Consider the following 21,472-nt stretch of genomic DNA (forward strand, 5'->3'; position numbering starts at 1 on the left):
AGAAACACATCATGTAACCACATCTGACACATGGCCGCCCATAGTAACTGATTATTATTATCTTTATTATTTCATTAGTATATACTGTTTTGAGTTCTTGCCCTTTTCCCCTTAGACTGTAAGTTCTCTGTGTGCAATTACTTTGGATAATTAGTTTTTGCATATCAGAAAGAGGTATGCAATAAATAATTCCTGAATGCATGACCTTAGCAGTGTCTGGATTGCAGTTTCTTCACTTGTAAAACAAAAGAATTAAAATCTCCCAAGTCTTTTCAGGCTGTGTCTTTTCACTAAACAACTTGTTAAAAACCCCATGGTCTGATAGTTTGGGGGCAGAAGTTAGAGTATAGAGACTGCTCCTTTTAGTGATATATTCTTCAAATCTTTACAATATCCTCAGTGAGAAACAGACATGCGCCTGTTGGATTTGATATTTGCCAAAGCCCCAAAATATCCTCCTATTCTTTTCCATATAAAAACACACACATATATATTTCTTCTCCATTTCCTCTTGATTGAGCTTAGTTCTTCTTTCTGCCTTTCTGGAGCCCACCCCTAATATATTCTTATGATCAACCAACCAACTTTTTTTTTTTTTTTTTTAATTTATTTTATTTATTTATTTATTTATTTATGGCTGTGTTGGGTCTTCGTTTCTGTGCGAGGGCTTTCTCTAGTTGCAGCAAGCAGGGGCCACTCTTCATTGCGGTGTGTGGGCCTCTCATTATTGCGGCCTCTCTTGTTGCGGAGCACAGGCTCCAGACGCGCAGGCTCAGTAGTTGTGGCTCATGGGCCCAGTTGCTCCGCGGCATGTGGGATCTTCCCAGACCAGGGCTTGAACCCGTGTCCCCTGCACTGGCAGGCAGATTCTCAACCACTGCGCCACCAGGGAAGCCCCCCAACCAACTTTTTAAAACCGCTGAAATGTTGGTGTCATTTGGTGTCGTTTGGTGTGGATTGCGCTGTACAGTGTTTCTAAGAAGTTATGTGACAATTGAGGCTCATTACAGCATTCTAAATTAGGTATCCTGAGTGTGAGAACAAAAACAGTTGCTCACAGAGCTGGGCTAGAATCCTGTCTTTGCTGGGCTGAAATTTCTGCACATCTCTTTGAGCAAGCTTGTACTCCTCTCTGCTATGATTTCAGTGAACTTTCTGCCGGTTCCTGCAGATCCTACATTCTGTTTGGCTGACTAATGATATATTCCCTTTTTTCTTGAGCCATCCTATGATTTCATCACATAAATAGTAGCTTGGTTTCTTTCCTTGAATATTTGGAATGCTACCTTTTATTTGGATTGCCTCAGACATCAGTAGAATGAGATCTGAGTCATGATTTATTTGACCTGTTTGAAGGCAGAAAAGCAGAGGCATATTTCTGATGAGAAAGAGGTTTGCTTCTAATAAAATAAGTTATTCTAAAACTAACCACAGATATTGTCATTGCTTCAGAATGACACAAAGGGTCAAGGCAGCAACCCCAAATCCCTATATGCACCTAAAGGGGCAGCCATGCCTGGCTTTGGACATTATTGCCATGCTGAACCATATGGACCCAATTTTGCCAACACTTCTGATTTTTCAAGAGAAAATATAAATCCAGATTTTAATGTGAATTTTTCTGATTTCACAGATTGACAATGAATTAACTTGAAAACAACAACAATATTTAAGTGCTAAACAAAATACGTCTGTGACCAAAAGCTATTAGTTTATAATCTCTGGTCTATCCATCCCACAGGTTTGGCATTTTTAAATGAAATAATCAAACAGGATATTATCACTGTCTCTTAAGTGTTCGTGGAGAAATACATCTTTCAGAACAATGTTATGATAGACTCTTCTCTAAATATCTGCCAGTTCCTTGAGAATCTAAAAGGCAGTAAAACTTGCATCAGTTGCCTGCTATATGCAACGCAACGTGGGAGATACAAAGCCGTCTAAGTCATCATCTTTCGCTTTCCTCAAGGAAGTAATTATTTAGTTTGGAGAAACAGACATTATACATTCTTTCTTATAAAGTACCATTCCTCCAAAACATGACAAATGTAATCACCAAAGAAGTATTTCTATAAGCTCTAACAATTTCTAAGAATTCAAGGGGGCTGTAGAAGATAAATATGAGGCTGTGTTGATCAGAGTAGACCTTATGAAGTGGAAAGCACAGATCAGACATGAACAAGAGGATAGGAAAAGTAGATTCCAGGTAAGGAGCAAAACTGCAAAGATGGGATTGCGTCTAACATTATTTGTGAGTAAATGAGAAAACCAGTCCATTGGAAACTAAGCGTTTATGTTGAGGAGTAAGAGGGTGAAAATGTGTTTTCCAAATTTGGCAAAAACAAACCAAAAAAACCCACACACACATTTTGAAAACTTCAATTATGAGGCCGAAATATTTGGGCTGTTCTGTCGTGGCTATGAAGGTGGACACATCAGCCTATCTTAGGCTTTTCGTATCTAATACTTTAATCTGAGTTAATTCTTTTTGTTTGGATTCTGTGCTCACCAAGCAATACTTCCATTCTCACTTGACATTCCTGTGAGCTTATGAGATTGAACCTAAGAGATGATACCTAGGTCTCAGATATTTTTGATCCAACTGTTTTGACCCTGCTGATTTTGCTCTTTGCTCGAAGGAAATATATATATTCACTATTATATACATATATATCATATTTTTATCTTAATTATATGTTTATCATCAACTGTATGTATGTATACCATTGATGATATACACATATACACACAGATATATACATACATACATAGTATAATGACATATATTTGTGTGTATATACACATTTAATGATAATTTTTGCCAAATATTATTTTTCAGATAAAAATTCATTAAGCTAACTTAGTTTATTGTTGACTTCCTTCTAAAGAACAGTCAAACCATTTTGAATTCTCTTTTTCCATTTTTATCTTCCTAAAATTATTTCCAGTGGGATCAATTAATTTTACTATAGATTTCATTTGATCACTTTTGAAATCCACATTGTTTTCTGCAGTATAAGTTCTTCCTTTTAGAATTTTCTCTTTTATGGTTATTATTTCTCCAAGTCTGATTTTCTGAGATCAAATTTACTGCTATAACTTTTACTAAGATGTCTCATTTTTCTATAAATACTTGGACAATAACAAAATTTATAGGCCAGTCTAGCTATTTATATTTTTATTTTATTATTTCTGTTAAATCTATTTTTGGATTCAATAGTATTCATTATGAGTTGGACAAGAGACTATTAGTTTATTTCTTAGTAAGTCTGTGAGATGATGGTGAGAGGTTTTTTCCAGACATTTCATGATTAAGTTTTTTTAGGATTTAAAAATTTTATTATTAATCACTTTATTCCATGAGCTTCTGATCATATTGTGTACTATGTACTCACCATCCTTGACATTGGTGTGGACAAAAAACAAACAATGGGGTCAAATTAATGGCATTGAAAGGTACCCCTTGATGTACAGCCACCTTAGACTTCATGGTGACCCTCTAGTTTTATACGATTGTCTTTTGAGCTTGCATTCATTTATTCAACAAGCATTTACCAAGGACCGACTATGTACTATGCAAATATAGTGGTGAGCATGTCCCCAAGCACCTGTGCTCTTAGAGCTCACAGCCCAGTGGGGAAGACAACCCAGTCAGTAGTTCCCATAATGTATGATGAGTTTTATGATAAGGAAAATGCTGGGGGCCATGGAATGCAAAACCTAATCCAAACTGAGAGCCAGGGAGGCCCTTCTAAAAAAGTGATGTTTTGGCTGAGGCCTGGAAAATGAGTAACAGTCAGCCTGATGAAAAGGAAGAGGGATGTGGTAGAAGGAACAGCATTCTAGAGAGTTGTGTCACTAGAACATAAGAGTCAGAGGAGAGTGTGTCAGGACATGAGGTAGGAGAGAGGGGGAGATCAGATCGTACAGAGCCTTGTCAGCTATTTTAGAGTTCAAAGTTCATCTAAAACACACTTGGAGCCCATTAAAATATTAAAATATTTTAAGAAAAGTGACATGATGGGCTGAGAGAACAGTGTGGAGAATGGGCTAAAGGGTCCAAGGCTGGAAGCAGAGAAGCCAGTTAGGATGGATGGCTCTTGTGAGGGGGAGAAAGGATGTTGACTTGGTTAGCATAGTGGTAGTGAGAATGGAGCGAGATAGAGAGATTTGAGTATTTGGGAGGCAAAAGTGATTGGGTAATTGATGAGCTGCAGTGGGAATGGGTTGGTGAGGGAGGGAACAAGTCAAGAGTCGAGTTCCAGGTGATCACCTTGCATGACTAAAAAGTGAGTGGAGTGATTTTCTCTAGAAATAGCTAGTTTGGGGAATAATATAACATGTTCAGATTTGCAGATGCTTGGTTTCAAGTGTCTGTGAGATATCCAAGTGTCCATGTTCAGTAGATAGTTGGAAATAAGGTTGTGGAACTCTTGAGGGAGAAGTGGAAGGGAGATATTGAGAGTAATCTGCATACGACTGTTAATCAAAGCCATGGGCATGGATAAGGATGCCTTGGGACAGTGATTAGAGTAGGAAAGGCCTCGGGCCCGTGGTAGCACTCGGAGGATCACCAGTACCTGAAGCGGGGAAAGAAGTAGGTGATTCTACAAAGGACACTGAAGCATGGACAGAGATAGCAAGAGAACCAGGAGAGAGGGATGCCAGGGAAACCCATGAATGATGAAAGTGTCTAGTGTTGAAAGTGCAAGCAAGGTGGAAGTCTGAAAATGTTCATTGGAGTTAATGACATGCTGGTGGTGGATTTTGGTGGGGCAGGAAACTAGATTGAGGGGTAAATGGGGAATGAGGGGGTAAAAACAGTGAATTCAACAAGTTTGCTTGCAAAGAAGAAGAAAAGAAATAGAACCGTAGCTGGAGAGAAATATAGGGCAGAGAAAAAGATGTTTGTTTTTGAAAGAGACATGAAGGTATTTAAATGATGAGGTAAAGATGTCCGTTAAGATAGAGAGGATGGGGCTTCCCTGGTGGCACAGTGGTTGAGAATCTGCCTGCCAATGCAGGGGATACGGGTTCGAGCCCTGGTCTGGGAAGATCCCACATGCCGCGGAGCAACTAGGCCCATGAGCCACAACTACTGAGCCTGCGCGTCTGGAGCCTGTGCTCCGCAACAAGAGAGGCCGCGATAGTGAGAGGCCCGCGCACCGCGATGAAGAGTGGCCCCCGCTCGCCGCAACTAGAGAAAGCCCTCGCACAGAAACGAAGACCCAACACAGCCAAAAATAAATAAATTAAAAAAAAAAAAGAACCATTTAAAAAAAAAAAAAAAGATAGAGAGGACAAAGTTATGGAAGAGAAAAGAGAATAAAGAGATAGGGAGATAGAGGCCTGCAAAGCAGGAAACATTTCAAATGAGAGCACAGTGGTGGGGTTTGTTTCAAAGAAACAAACATGAGCAAGTAAATCCGTATCATTTTTCCTCATGGACCACTGAAATCCAGCTTAGCATTTTTCTTGGCCTCTGTGCTCAGAAATTCCTAACCACGTCTCTCTTTTATTTTTGAGGTGCTGCATTTTGACGGGAGCCTCTTCTCTTCCCTTTCATTCACCATTCTCTATGTTAAATTCTTCCTCCTTTCCCCCTGTGAATGCATAAAGATGTCACATCTCTATGCTTTTTAATGAAAAAGAAGAGATGCTGGAGTCAGATGGCTGCGGATTTAACACTGACTCCGTCACTCATATTTGTAGTTTCACTTTGGTCAATAACCTAAACTCTCCAAGACCTGCTTTCTTATTCACAGAAATGGATATACCATTTTAAAAATTAAATGAGAGAACATTGTAGACTCTTAAGTGTATTCATTTTCCTTCTTTTCCCTTATAAAGAATTATCCCCCTCAGTTGGCAATCATCTGCGTGATTTACAAAAGCATTTCCAAGTTTTGGGACTTCCCTGGTGGTCCAGGATTTAGGACTTGGCGCTTTCACTGCCGTGGCCCGGGTTCAGTCCCTGGGAGGGGAGCTAAGATCCTGCAAGCCATGGGCGCGGCCAAAAAAAAAAAAGCAATAGTAATAACGGGACTTCCCTGGTGGCGCAGAGGTTAAGAATCCACCTGCCAATGCAGGGGACACGGGTTTGAGCCCTGGTCTGGGAGGATCCCACATGCTGCGGAGCAACTAATCCTGTGTGCCACAACTACCGAGCCTGTGCTCTAGAGCCCGCGAGCCACAACTACTGAAGCCCTAGTGCCTAGAGCCTGTGCTCCCCAACAGGAGAAGCCACCGCAATGAGAAGCCCACACACCGCAACGAAGAGTAGCCCGCACTCGCCACAACTAGAGAAAGCACACACACAGCAACAAAGATCCAACGCGGCCAATAAAAAATAAATTAACTGAATAATTAAAAAAAAAAGCTTTTCCAAGTTTCTCATTCAGTCTCATCTCATTTTTATTTTATCTGAATGCTGCTTTCCTCCTCATCCTAACAGTCATCCTAAAAGTCCTAAGCACAGTGGGTCATCTGTTGCCATTCTTTAAATCAAAATTTTTCTGATAGGAGGAAAGAAATTTGGGGGGTGGGGAGGGAGGAGTTAGGGCAGAGTCATTTCTAAACTTCAATCTATATGCTTATAATATATAGCAAAGAATCAGAAAAAAAATAGCATAGGTTAGACAGAAGCAGAAACTTCAATCCTGGTTTCAATACCAGAGGACATTATTGACTATCTTAAATGAAATTGTTCACTTCCTCCATTTAAAAAAAATTTTACAAAACAACACTGCAGGTCTTTTGCAAAGACTGGGGAGACTAGTGAATTTTTAAAAAATCAAACTCTTAAAATAATAACTGTAAACCCAAGGTAACTTTGTTTCTGTGCAAATATGTTGATTTCTGAGACAGAGAGTAAAACTTGGGAGTAGCCAAAGACCTCTTAGTGTAAACAAATGGCTCAGAGACAACCACTGGTTTTTCAAGTGGTCTAGATCAAATCTTGTTTTCAATGAGAGTTCTGTCTTGTCATAGGAATTTTGTACATGACAGATATGAGATGTTAAAAGCTGTATATAAATCCTGTCTTTAAAAATTATTTGATGGGAACAAAATTAATCACTTCTCCTCATTTTAAAAACTCAGGTTCATTTATGGATGAACCAGATCATTATGTCAGTACCTCACAGTATGATTCTTTTTTTCATGTTTCTATGTAATTTTAAAAGATGGTTTTCAACAGGAGCATATGTACTATTTCAACTCCTGGGCTGTGGGATGGGTACTTGGGGGTTCATTATAAAGTCTATTGAAATCAAAGCAAAGTACGAAGCCTAGACTATTCCTCTGACCACTTTGCTGGAGGCCCTTGAAGTGCCTGAAGTGCGAATACTTCTAAGAGGAGTAACTGCTCTGATTCAAGATAAATACAGAGTTGAAGACGGGGAGAGAAATTAAATCCTGGGAAATCAGAAAAGGAAATGTAGGGAAAGGCTCTGTAGTACATGACACTACAGAGTTTTTCAAGCTGTTTTTATTTAAAATAAAATAACATGCAAAATGCAACTTATCTTTTAAAAATATGTACGTGTTGGGAAGCATTTCCTTTTTGGGGTGGGGGCAGTTGGCTTCTCTTCACTCCCTCTAGAGCTGTGAACTCTCTCTAACTTGGAGACTAATCTTTCACTACATCTCATTTCCGAACTTCATGAAAAACGAGGTGTCAGACGCCGAAGTGATTTCAATTTGGCTAACAGTTCAAGAAACTAAACTACTGATTGCTTTGTAAAAGTCTCTGTCCTGAATTGAGTAACTGAACACTGTACAACTATTTTAGAATAGAAAATTCAACTGATGGCTTTAAAAGTAATCGGAAAGTCCTTAAATTGGCCGAACTCAATGCTTGTTACCCTTTAGGCTGTCCTTCACATGCTGCCCTTCACATGCTGCCCCGTGAGATTATTTCAGAAGATCCAAACTCTATTTCCCATTTCAGTTCTGACTTGTACTTGCAAACATGCTCTCTTCTTCCTTGATTTTCTCCACACCTATTTACTCAAAGAGCTATTTTGGAGTAAAATAATGGAAAAGTGATCTTGGCAAAACAAAGAAGCTGCAAAAGGAATGAGAGAATTTGAAATGCTACTGAAAACAAGTATCTTTAAAACTATATTTTTTTAGGGGAAGAGGGTAGACCTGTAGTCCATACATCAACCTAGAGTTTTCAGGACTCTTAAGATCTGGTTAAGTTTGCTTTGAATGACCTCCTAAGATTTCTATGAATTTTGGGGAGTGTATTTTTACCATCTTATGATGACCTCTGATTTGGACTTTTGCCTCTACTGGTTTATTATTTTTGACTTTGCATCTACAATTTTCATTTATCTCTACCATAGATGGCTCCCAGAGATGCATGAGGTCACTATTCTTGATTCCTATGACAAATTTATTCACAAAGTCTTGCTCATGCACTGAAAACTTTGCTGAAAGTAAGAGATTTTTTTTTTTAGGAGCAGAAAAAATTTATGTAGACTGTAATTTTTTTTTACAATAAACGAAGATGTAAACAGCTTTGTTATTAAAGATCCTACAGCTAATCTCCTGTGTTTCTTGATCATCTTTCCTCTCTTCTTGCCACCCTACCATCTCCTTTTGACTCTTCTGCTCTCTCTCTCTCTAAGGAGAGAAATCGATCCTTCCATTTCAGGTGTTTCCAGCCTTCCTTGCTTTTGCATACCTAACCATTCAACTAAAATTTTGAAATTTCCAATTAGTTTTTAGATAAGATATCATTCTTTTTCCAAGTACTTTTGTGAAAGACAGGATGGGAATTAGGTTTGGGAAAGTAGGGATCTATACCTCTTCTTGTAGCCTTAGCGGCAGTATAGTCCCAGTGTTTGCCTCTTCATCGTGGTCTTTTGTCAGCCTTCCCTATACTCTTTGAACTCCAGCCACCCTGGCTTTCTTCATGTCTGTTAAACTCACTGTAGTAGGCAGAATATTGGTCCCCAAAAGATGCCCACCTCTTAAATCACGGGAAGCTGTAACTATGTTAGGTTACAAGGCAAAAGGGAATGAAGGCTGCAGATGGAATTAAAGTTTCTAATCAGTTGACTTTAACATCGGGAGATTATCTTGGATTATCTAGGTGGGCTCAATGTAATCACAAGGATCTTTAAATGAGGAGGAGGGAAGCGGAAGAACATGTCCGTGTGATGCAGTGTGATACGATTCGACCTGCCATTTCTGACTTTCAAGATGGAGAAAGGAAACCTTAAGCCAAAGAAAGCTGGTAGCCTCTAGAAATTGGAAAAGACAAGGAAATAAATTCTTCCCTAGAGCCTCTGGGAAGGAAAACAGCATTGCTGATACCTTGACTTTAGCCCGTTGAGACCCAGTGTAGACATTTGACCTCAAGAACTGTAAGATAATAAATCTGTGTGGCATCTTTTCTTTCATTCTGCCTCTTTCCTTGCCTTTTTTTCTTGGAATAATTATTGTATTTTGTGGAATTCTACCTTATTTTCTCTATTGGTTTTGAGTGTACTTCTTTGCACTACTTATATATGTATATAGGCTGTTGTAAAGATCATAATGTGCATTCCTAAAACATATACAGCTGATATTTCATATGAAATATAAGAACCTTGTAATAGTGTAGCTTATTTTACCCCCATTATTTGTGTGAGTTTTTCACATACATTATGTCCACATACATTATGTGCCTCACAATATGGCCTTACAATTTTTGCTGTAAACAGTCATATACCTTTTAAAGAAAATAAGAAAAAAATTAGTCTTTTATATTTACCCCACATATTTGCCATTTCCAAGGCTTTTCATTCTTTCATGTAGATGAAGTTTCCATCCGATGTCACTTCCCTTCAGCTTAAAGAACTTCCTTTTTTCATTTCTTGTAAGTAAGCTCTGATGACAATGAATTCTCTTACTTCTGTATTATGTGCAACAGTCTTTATTTTGCATTCATTTTTGAAGAATATTTTCTTTGAATGTAGAATTCTGGGTTAATAGTCTTTATTTTCTTTAGGCACTTTGAAGATGACATTTAATTGTCTTCTGTCCTCCATTATGGCTCTTGAGATGGAAACCAGGATTCATATCTTGGTTCCTGGTATGCAATGTGCCATTTTTTTTTTCTGACTTCCTTCAAAGTTTTTTTTACCTTTTGTTTTCAGCAGTTTGACTATGATGGGCCAAATTAGGGGTGTGTGTGTGTGTGTGTGTGTGTGTGTGTGTGTGTTTGTGTTTAAGTTATCTTGCTTGGTATTCACTGAGCTTGTTTGGTCTCTCAGTCAATTTTTTTGACCAAATTTAGAAAAGTTTTGGTAAATACTTCTTTAAAGTTTTCTCCATTATCTCCTTTTTATTCTCTCCTTGTGGGGCTTTAATTACTTGTAAATTAGAGTTTTTATATTGCCCCACAGTCAAGAGGCTCTGTACACTTTTGTTGCTGTTGTTCATGATCCTTTATTCTCTTTTCTTAAGAATGAATAATTTTTATTGTTCTGTCTTCAAGTTAACTTACTCTTTCTTCTACCATCTCTACTCTGCTGTTAAGCCTATCTAGTCAAATTTTCATTTAGGTATTATATTTTCTAGTTCCAGAACTTCCATTGTATTTTTTATATCTTTAGTTTTATTGATAAATGCCCTTTAAGTTCATTTATTATGGCCCAATTTGTCTTGAATATATTTGTAATACACTAAGGTCTTTGAATATATTTGTAATTGCTCCCTTAAGGTTCTCATCTGCTTTTGGCAAAATATCCGTTATCTCAGAGTTTGTTTTATTGACTGCTTTTTCCTCTCTCCTAAGAGTCACATTTTCAGGTCTTTACATGTCTAGTAATTTTTATTGAATAATTTTTGTATTAGTTTTCTAGGACTGCCACAACAAAACACGACAAACTTGGTGGGTTAAACAAGAGAAATTCATTTTCTTACAGTGTCTTAATCTCTTCCTCTTATAGTGGCACCACTCATACTGGATTAGGGCCCACCATAAAGAACATTTTTTAAGTTAATTGCCTCTTTAAAAGTCCTGTCTCCGAATACAATCACATTCTGAGGTACATATGAATTTGAGGGAACACAATTCATCCCATAACAATGGATATCATGAAAAATACATCTTAGAACTGTTGATTCTGTTACATCTAATTCTAAAAAAAATGTCAATTTTTGTTTGTTTGTTTTAAAAAGCAATAATCTTGGCTAGAAACAAATCCATACTCTCTCTCAAAGGGAGCAGCAGCTGAGATCTTCTCTCAGCTTGTTGTTGTTGTTGTTGTTTTATCTTCCAGCTGTTGCTTTTTGCTGAAATCCTTGAAGTCTACCTTACACATGAAGTCTACCTTACACCTGCATAAGTAAGTGTTCAGGCATGAAATTGAATGATGTTTGTGCTCAGATTTTGGTGTTCTCTCTCCTGTAGTTTTCGTCTTTCTGGAATTATCTTCACATTTTTCAGCTGCTTTGGCATCCCTGAACCCTGCACTTTGACCCTTTAAACCAGTAAAATCAAGGCTTTCTGCTCCAATTCCTGATATCCCTGTACTGTGTAGACTGAAAGGTCTCCTCAGGTGAAAAGCCGTATAAAGACAAATCTCACCTAGTACAATTCCTTTCTTTCACGGTTCAACTTTCTCCCAGTTTCTGTCTGATTTGATTTGTTCTATGGTACCTTCAATCATTTTTTTTTAAAATGTTTTATCCAGAGCATATAATTTTTTTTCTGTGGGAATGTTGGTCTGATACAAGCTGCTAGTTTATTACCAGAATTTTAAAATAAATTTTGAATTTCTTGAGTTGATTGTATAGATACAGAGACAAGAAACAAGAGCATATTTGATTTAAATTCCCATGTTAGTCTGCATGCCATATTAGAAATATTGTATTGAAGTGATATGCACTTTATGTCTTCAAAAAGAAGCAAGAATACATGGCAATTATGATGGAAAAGCAAGGAGCAACAAAGAGAAAATGAGTTAAAATAAAAGATGAGATCAAGGCACATGTGCAAGTAAAGGAGACTCAGATAAAATAAGGAATGCAAGGAAACTCCAAATGCAGTGGCAAAACCAGAGTTTATTCATTTGAAGAAGTAAAGATAAAAATTGGGAACATAGCAAAAGGAATCAATAATTGCTATGGTCTGAATGTGCCTCCTGAAAATTCATAGGTTGAATCCTAACCCCCAAAGTCATGGTATTAGGAGATGAGGCCTTTGGGAGGTAATTAGGTTATTATGGCAGAACACTCATGAATGGGATTAATGCATTTATTAAAGAGAAATCCCTCACCCTTTCTGCCATGTGAGGATACAACAAGAACTCTGCAACCTGGAAAAGGGCCTTCACTCTCAACCATGCTGGCACCCTGATCTCAGACTGTTGGCCTCCAGAACTGTAAGCAATACATTTCTGTTGTTTATAAGCCACCCAGTCTGTAGTATTTTGTTATAGCATCCTGAGCAGACTAAGACGGTAATGTAATTTAGAGGATCGTTTGAAACATTTCCAGATGGTCAACTATGTTGAGAATAGTGAGAGGAGATTATAATCACAGAGGAAAGAGAATAGTGGTCCATAATTAGAATTCTGTTTGTTGTAAAGGAAGAAAGGTAGATGAGTGTAATAAAAGCAATAATTAAAAGTGCAAGAGAGAGTGCATAGAAAAAGAACTTGAGTCTACAAATCAAACAGAGCTTTTCACTTACCACATGTGTGTCACTATTGCAGGCTCTGGGCATACAGTAATGAACCATACAGGGAGGGTCCCTGCAACGACAGATTTTCTGTTCTCACAGAGGTAGAAGTGCAATAATCAATAACTAAGTTAATAACATATATAATTTTAGATATTTATAATTGTCATGAAGAAACATACATTTGCAAAAGAAGGATTATTCTCCAGGGCAGTACTTTACAATTTTTACATAGAATAACACACTAGAAAGGGAACTATTTCTATGACATAATGGGGTAAACTTGAGGGAATATGGGAGTGATTATATATGTTTATATATATATATACACACATACAGTTTTGTTAAGGAAAACAGAATGCCAAGATTATAAAATAAAATAAATGCTGATATGTTAAGATACTTTTAAAATTAAAATATTCCCCAAATATTTTTAATGAGCAATTGAACTTACTTCCATGAACACTAGTTTTTATTCTCTGGTTAAATGTACCCACAATTCCTAGCCACAACTTTTTAAGGGTAATTTCTTTAGATAATTTATCATTACCACTGACAATAAACTTTGTTTACCCAAATAGATAACAAATTTAAATTTTAAAAAATAGCCACCCCAAATTTTACAACAGTTAAAATGATATTTTAAAAAAACTAAGAGTTCTTCCTTTTATTTCCCTGAAAAATGCACTCTTGAAATAAATTGTGATAAAGCAAATGGGTTTATATGTAATTAAAGTTTGTATATCAATATTTAAAAATAACAAAAGCTCTAATTTGCGGTTTGTGCTGCATCACTAGAACAGCCATTCTGCTGCTGGCTTGAAAGGCACGTTAAACACAAAAGCATGGGAATACCCAAAATATGTGGTAATAGAGACTTAGGGCTGCTGCCTGGGCATGTTCCTGCTCACGTTCCCTAACATTCAGCCTCCATCTTAGCTGCACAACCTGCTCCTTGGGCATCACCACATGAACTCCTTAGCAACTGCAAGGCCTTTTGTCTATGGCAGGCAGCAGATCACTCTTCAGGTGGATGCTGAATCAAGTTCCTAAGTGATAGAGCGTTTCTTTGACCAGGCTCTGTGTACTGCGGTACAGAGAAAAGATGCTGTTATTGCATTTGTTGTTGCCAGAGTCATGTTGTCAGACTCTGTTCAGGCTATTCCCTGAGCGGTCCCAGAAAAAGCTCCCAATGAAGGGGGCCCGGGTTCGATCCCTGGTCAGGGAACTAGATCCCACATGCCGCAACTAAAAGATCCCGCATACTGAAACGAAGATCCTGCATGCTGCAACCATGACCCAGCACAGCCAAATAAATAAATAAATAAATAAATAAATAATATTTTTTAAAAAAAATGCTGCTCAAGGTTGAAGGTGACCAATCTGAAATTTCCAGCAGCCTCAAGCTCCATGAATGATTGAAGGCTTAGTAGGTCCTAGGACATAAGAGTGCTTATTAGTTGGGAAACTGTTTTAAAGTGCAGAAGTCGATAGATGTTTATTTCTCCCAATATACCAGTAGCTGGAACTTGTGTTTGGTTTTGTTAATCATTCTTTGATTGTCTAAAATTTTTGCTTTCTGTATTTTGATGCTATGTTTGGTGGCATGTAAATGTCCTTGATTGCTTTTGTTTTGTTATTGATTATAACTTTTACCAATTTATGAAAAGATTCCCTTCCTCATTGTAATTATAAGTTTACTTTGTCTGGATGGAAATACCATAACTCTGATCTCTTTTATGTTTAATATTTGCCTAATAAGTTTTATTCTTTTATATTTAATATTCCTTTGTCATTTTGATGTATATATTAGGAGCCTAGCAGCCTAGGTAGTTTTATGTTTCTTCTGAGTGTTTGTCCTTTAGAAAAGGATGTTTTCCCCTTTACTTTTTTTATTGTCTAAACTAATTTACTTGTTTTTTTCTTCTGTTATTTTGCCTTATGCTTCTCCTTTTTGATCTTTCTTGGTATTTATTGCATTTTTAAAAATCTTTTATTTCTGTTTTATTCCTGTTAGCCACATATCTTTTTCTAGAACATTTATAATTTTATTACTCTCTTTCCCTGGACCTTTATGTTGATCATAAATCGTCTTCACTCTCAATATTTTAAACTCATTCATGTTTTAGTTGAAACTGTGGGAGACACTTAAGTTGATAGTTCACAGATCAATTTATTTTGTGCGTTGTCAAGTCTATTCATTAATGCCTCCAATTCAGATATTAATTTTGGTTCTGCATTAGAAGATTTTTTTATTTCCGAGTGCTTTCTTTTTTATCTGTCTTCATCTTAATGAATTTTCTTGGTAATTTCCTACTCCTCTTTCATAGTTGCCATGTAGTCTGACTTCTTTTAATGACATTAAGAAAATACCATTTATAATTTTTTTTTTCTTTCTTACTGGAAGTTATTTTTCAAAGACAAGCCTTTTCACTGAGTCTTTGGAACTATGTTTATATTCTCTTATAATTCAGTGTCATTTCTCTAAAGATTTCTTTACATATTCTTGAATGTGAAGAGATTTAGTTAAATCTAGAATTTGCTCACAGTCATGAAAGTGGATATATTAATTCTCATTTAGTGCTCATCTAAAGCTTGACTGTTTACCCATTTTATCTAACCTGCAAATGTTCACTAAAAATATTTGAAAACACATAGAAAGGTGCTGGTCAGAGATGGTTTATCAAGAGAACTGTTTGAAGTGAAGGGAATGAATTAGGTAATCACTCAAGACTAAAATTCCTTAGAACTCCCTCCTTGCTATTATTTATTAATGGCCTTGCCCACCTCTCATAACACCAGCCTGGGGAGTTCCCAGAAGATAGTAAGCATGTGCCTTTGACTAGCAGCTCTGTGGAAAGTAGTGGTTGCTTGCACTGGATGACATCATTTCCTGGAGAATTCAAGGAGTCAACATTTAAAAAAAAAGTCTCTTACACTTTCAAAATGAGCATGAATTTTTTGCATCACTCTTTGCTTTGGGATTAGCAATACTAAGACAGCTGCAATAGCAAGAGAAATTTAAAACCTAGCCAACCACAAAGTTAAATACCAGGTTTCTACTCTTCGAAAACTCAGTAGAGAACTATGAACAAGTCAAAACTTGTCAAGTGCTTCAGAAATTGGAATGTGTGAGGTGAGTTTTAGGTAAGCAGTGAAACAAGGTTAAATTGTCAGCTTCCATCAACATACTTAAAGTTTAAAGAAAACTCAATGGGATTGACAACATTTATCACAACATAATTTGCTTTGGTTGGTCTTCATGCTGGCAAAGATCAGGAATCTGGCAAAATAGGCTACATTTCAAAAGGTTTTACAATTTCCTTGGAAAAAAAGAATGGTTCCCCCAGTTAATTTGTTTTCTATTTGTTGTGTTAGGCTCTAAACTTGCATATTCAAACCCTACATGGGAGTAGGTGTTTCTGGGGAGGATGAGCTGAGAAAAGCATGGATGGATGTGGTTTGCGAAAAGAATAGGATGTAAATTTCAGAACAGCAAAATGACTGTCTAAAACCACTTCAGAGAGAAGGAAGTGGCTTAGTGACAACATCTCAGGTGTGGGAAATGAGCTGAGATGCCTTTGATTCCATGGTGCGAAGAGAAGAATCTTTGCTTATCATTAAGCTGCTCAGACCCTTCCACCCCTTTTCTTCCTGCCTCCCTCTCATGTTCTGTGAGTTCAGTCCTTTGGAAAATAAATCTTGCTGTTTCAGCATTTAACATCATGCCATTTGCTCAGCGATGATCAGGACCAGAAAAATATCTCATCAGCAATTTAGATATTAATCATAAGTTTTTGAACTTTAAATAGATGCTTGAGCTCAGTGGCAAATCTTAATTTAGATAAATAAAAATGCACACGAGACGTTTCCATTGTAGCTCAAATGCTCACAAGTTATTTGGTTTCTGAGTCTGTGGCACCTGTAAGGAGGAAGGAGTTCTTTGGGGCCGCTTTGCATTTTGGTACTTCTGGGTAAACACAGGCTGTGAAGAATATGTAAGGTGATACCTCATTATGCATCTTCTGTGAATTTCAGGAAAATGTGATGCTTGATGTTTGATCAGAGCCGTTATCTCTTTTTCTCCACAGCTCTGTTTCACACCCATTGATGAGTCAGAGCAGACTCTCAGGAAAAAAAAAAAAAAAAAAAAGAAATGAAATGGTACCCCAGAAGTTTTTAGTTAGTGCTACATGTACTCTTATTAAAAAAGCCATAGAGGGATTTCTGAATCAAAGGGAGACTGAAATGTCATTGGTTAAAAATGGAGTAAAAGTTTTCTCCAGAATGCAGAAGACAAACTCTCAGCATTTTCTCAATGATGTTCAGTTATGTAAGAAGCAAGATCATCGTCAGAATGTTTCTTTGGTGAATATGTGAATATAGAGATCAGTTTTAAAAGGAATTCAGGGACTTCGCTTGCGGCACAGTGGTTAAGAATCCGCCTGCCAATGTAGGGGACACAGGTTTGATCCCTGGTCCAGGAAGACCCCACATGCCGCGGAGCAACTAAGCCCGTGTGCCACAACTACTGAGTCCTCCTGCCTAGAGCCCGTGCTCTGCAACAAGAAGCCACTGCACGAGAAGCCCACGCACCGCAACAAAGAGTAGCTCCTGCTCGCCGCAACTAGAGAAAGCCCGTGCGCAGCAACCAAGACCCAACGCAGTCAAAAATAAAAAATAAATAAAAAGTAAAAAGGAATTCAGATAATCTCATAAAGAGACCTTCAGCTGAGAGAGGGATAAACTTGCTCATGGGATAAAGTACTTATAGTCCCATGGCCAACACTATTCTCACTTGGGTAATTCTGAATACACTCTTGATAAAATTCTGATGCAGCCCCTTTTTCTATGTTCCATGCAGGTTATCTGCTAGTCATAACTTTTCTTTTTAATTTATCTTTTATTGAAGTAGCGTTGGTTTATAACATTACATAAGTTTCATGTGTGCAACATTATATCTCTATTTTGGTATACAGTACAGCTTGCTCACCACCAAAAAGTGATAACTTTTGTTTTCTTTATAAACATGCATATTCAACAGATTTCATATATGAATGCCAAGGACTTTGGATAAACTCTAGAGCAAGGTTTTTGACCTCTGCACTATGGACATCTGGGGCTGGATCATTCTTTGTGGTGGGGACTGTCCAGTGCATTGCAGAATGTTTAGCAGCATTCTTGGCCTCTACCCACTAAATACGGGTAACATCTCTGTCCCGTCCTGCTCAGTCATGACAATAAAAATGCCTCCAGACATTGCCAAAACCAAAGCTGCTCTAGAGTTCCTTTGGTCATTTGTTTATAAGAAACCTTTAAGTTGGTCAGTCATTTACAAATTACTATATTGCATTTTATGAAGGCCAACTTCCCCTGCTGACTAACTAATAGTCCCTGAATGGCAGAATCTATTTTTAAAAAAATCAGCATTTATTATCAAGATTCTGACTTCTTAATGGCAGATGGAGTCTGCTATATAATGTGTTTGGTGCAAGGTTCTGAGAAATAGAAGGCTATAATACATGCAGTTTTTTCTTAAAATCTGATCTTTTTATGCATGACAGAATCCCTCCATTGGCTCTACAGCTCATTTTCTCTTATATTTTCATGTACTTCAACTTCCATTATCCTCCTTTACCTGATGTCAGCCCTCCTCAGGTCTCCTGGATAAACAGTGGCAATTGCTTACATACCTTCTCATTTAAATATTTAAATATTTAAAATCTCATTTAAATATTTGATATTTAAAATTATCCATCAATTGCTGCAGTCTACTCTGAAACAGGCATCACCTAAAAATCTCAAAACCTTCCTTTTCCTTCTTTACATTATTCATTATCTAAAGAAAAATCTGGTTTCTTCCTGAGGGGGGGAAAAAAAAAAAGAGTTCTTTCTTTGCTTCAAAGTTCCTTTTTCCAAAACACTGTAATGTCACTGGACACATTGTCTTACTAGTCATATGTCTGTTTTTCTCACTAGACAATGAGCCACTTGAGAACTTTACTGTCTATTTCCTTCTGTGTTTGCACATGCCTAGCACAGAGGCAAACTGGAAGGCAGTATTGTTAAATGAATTGTGTTAGGTGAATAGAGTTGTAAGAAGATGGTACCGTAATTCTAGAAGCTGCCCCAGAGGGTGACTGCTTAAGTCATTAGACATCTAATCACATTTCTCTTCTCCTGTCTCACCATTAAGCCCATCTCTCTCCCTTTTCCTACCTCACATACTCAGGGCAAATAGAACTCTGGAGCTTTTGTGTTTTGATTATGGGTACTATAAAATGTGATTCAAGGCTGAAGTGGGAAGGGGAATTTAGAAGAAAGAATTGATTAAGCAGAGGTATGTCACTATCAAGTTTAGAATAAGGAATGATGCATATTGAAATATGAAGCCCTTCTACCAAAAGGAATTAATGAATTAACTTTCAGGAAAGAAAGGGGCCATATAATCTGTTTGTAAATTTTACCTTTAGAACATACAGAGCCTAACGTCTTAAAACAGTAAAGTTTCTAGGTTAATACTGGAATACTAGGAGGGGTGATGGGGGCAGGGGAGGCAGGAATTAAGCGTTTTCCCCCATGTCTCAAATTTGACCTTTTAAAAGACCTCCTCAAGGGTGCAGGTCATAAAAGATAGCTTAAGATCAAGTGATAGTTAAATAAGAAACTAAACCCACATATTCCTAAAGAGACTCAGTCTCCAGAAATAAAATTTGTAATTGAAGAGTGAAGACATCTATCTAGATCATATCATTCTAGAGACAGGAAGGACTCAAGTCTCCTCGTTTGTGACATGAGAAGTTAAAATAGATGATTGTTATATATTTTTTCTCGAGATCCTATAACATTTCGAATCAATTGAGGATGATTTGATTTGAAAAGCAAAACTAAAATCAAAACCAAAAAGCACCTTTTCATAAAATTCTTCAGGAGCACATCTCCTGTATGCAGTGATAGATAGGTGAATTCAAATTAGGTGTCTGCAGAAACAATATGACGTAGAAAGAGGCTGAGAATGATGCTAGGTAGCACAGAAAAATTTACAAGGAGTGATCACTTGGTAAAAATATATAAAAATTGAGAGCACCTCAGTGTTCATAGCAGTACTACTTACAATAGCCAAGATACAGAAACAACCTAAGTATCAATCAACAGATGAATGGATAAAGAAGAAGTGAGATATATATACATATACACACACACAGTAGAGTAATACTCAGCCATAAAAAAAGAATGAAATTTTGCCGCTACGTGGATGGACTTGGAGGGCATTATGCTAAGTGAAATAAGTCAGACAGAGAAAGATAAATACTGTATGATATCGCTTATATGTGGAACCTAAAAAATACAACAAACTAGTGAATATAACATAAAAGAAGCAGGCTCACAGATATAGAGAGCAAACTAGTGGTTACTGGTGAGGAGGGAGGGGACAGGCCATATAGGAGCGGGGAGTGGGAGACACGAATTATTGAGTGTAATATAGGCTCAAAGATGTACTGTACAACACGGACAATGTAGCCAATATTTTGTAATAATCATAAATGGAAAGTAACCTTTAGAAATAGTATAAAAATAAAAATTTTTCAAAAAATAAAAAGAATTGAGATTGGTGCTCTGTAGACGCCCCTATACACACAGCGCTACACTGAACTGTGTAGCCATCTACACAGTGTTCTCGCCTGATACAAGTGCCTATGATCAGGAGGGGATGTTCTGGCCTGGTCTTTTCAATAGTAGAGATGGATTTAGTCTGGTGCCTCATAATACCCTCTTGCGTGTTCTTCTTTGTGGCCTTTGAAATAGGATTTCTGAACAGCTCGGACATAGTCTGAGATCATGAAACTGTATTAGACTAACAAGGGCCAAGGTCTTGTTTTTGGCCTCCTAGGTGAGGGGATCTCTCCAGGTGAGGGAAAGGCCACATAAGGAAGGTTCAGTGAGCATGCACCCAGCTGTTAGGGCAGAGGTTCTCAGTGTCACCTGCATCACTGCCCCTGGGGAGGATGTTCAAAATGCAGATGTCTAGGCCCTTCTCCCAGAGATTCTGATTTTAAAAGTTATACATTGGGGCCAGGACTTTGCATTTCTAACCAGCAGTCCAAGTGATTCTAAAGCAGGTGGTCCGCTTTGAGAAATGTAGTTCTAGAAGTTCAGTTGATTTCTGCCTCTCCTCCTTGGCTCAGGTCCTTTGAATTAGGCCCATTAAAAGTTTTTTTTTCTTCATCTGCTCCTATTTTGATGAAGCCAGTTTTAGAATCATAATTTACTTCTAGAATGCTCTTACTGTTATTCAAAATAGTATCATTTGGCAAAGTGGAAATGATTTTGAGAAGAGGGAACATAAAAAGCTTTTGAAAAGAAAACCAGATCATAAGATGGCCTATTAAGCAGCAAGAATAGATTCAACTTTGAAGCTATGGAGAATTTTAGCAAATGGTCTCAATGAGGAAATGACTAATGGAGATTTTGGGAGCCAAGGGAAAGAGAGAGAGTATCATACTTCTGTCAGTAGTTAGACCAAGAATGTTTGTTCTGCTAGAAGACCTTGTGACACAGAGGGAGCCAGGTGACTGGGAGATTAGTGTTCCCGTCACAGACTTTTATTCACTTATGTGGAAACCATTCCAGCTGAATTTGCGTTTCCAAGACTGTGAAGAACATCTAGGGAAAATTTGCCTGGATTTATATGAAGTCTAAAAACCTTGGCTTCAGCATGAGTGTTTGGATCTTAGGTTAGAACAGCTGAGAGATCGATTTTGTGGTCCCCATTATTAGAAGAGGCCAGAG

General features: G+C 37.5%; 1 protein-coding gene and 1 long non-coding RNA gene across 2 annotated transcripts in view; one reads left to right on the forward strand and one right to left on the reverse strand.

Annotated features, from left to right (window-relative positions):
• Window positions 1-21,472, reverse strand: part of LOC309666875 (uncharacterized protein) — a 367,169-nt gene that overhangs the window by 314,895 nt on the left and 30,802 nt on the right. The gene's annotated exons all lie outside the window — the stretch shown is intronic.
• On the forward strand, window positions 942-20,050 carry LOC309667012. Its single transcript, XR_014267474.1, has 2 exons — window positions 942-11,345; window positions 16,774-20,050. It is a non-coding gene; the product is annotated as an uncharacterized lncRNA (long non-coding RNA).

Source organism: Balaenoptera physalus, assembly GCF_965194825.1.
Source record: "Balaenoptera physalus genome assembly, chromosome: 9".
NCBI classification, from domain to species: domain Eukaryota; kingdom Metazoa; phylum Chordata; class Mammalia; order Artiodactyla; family Balaenopteridae; genus Balaenoptera; species Balaenoptera physalus.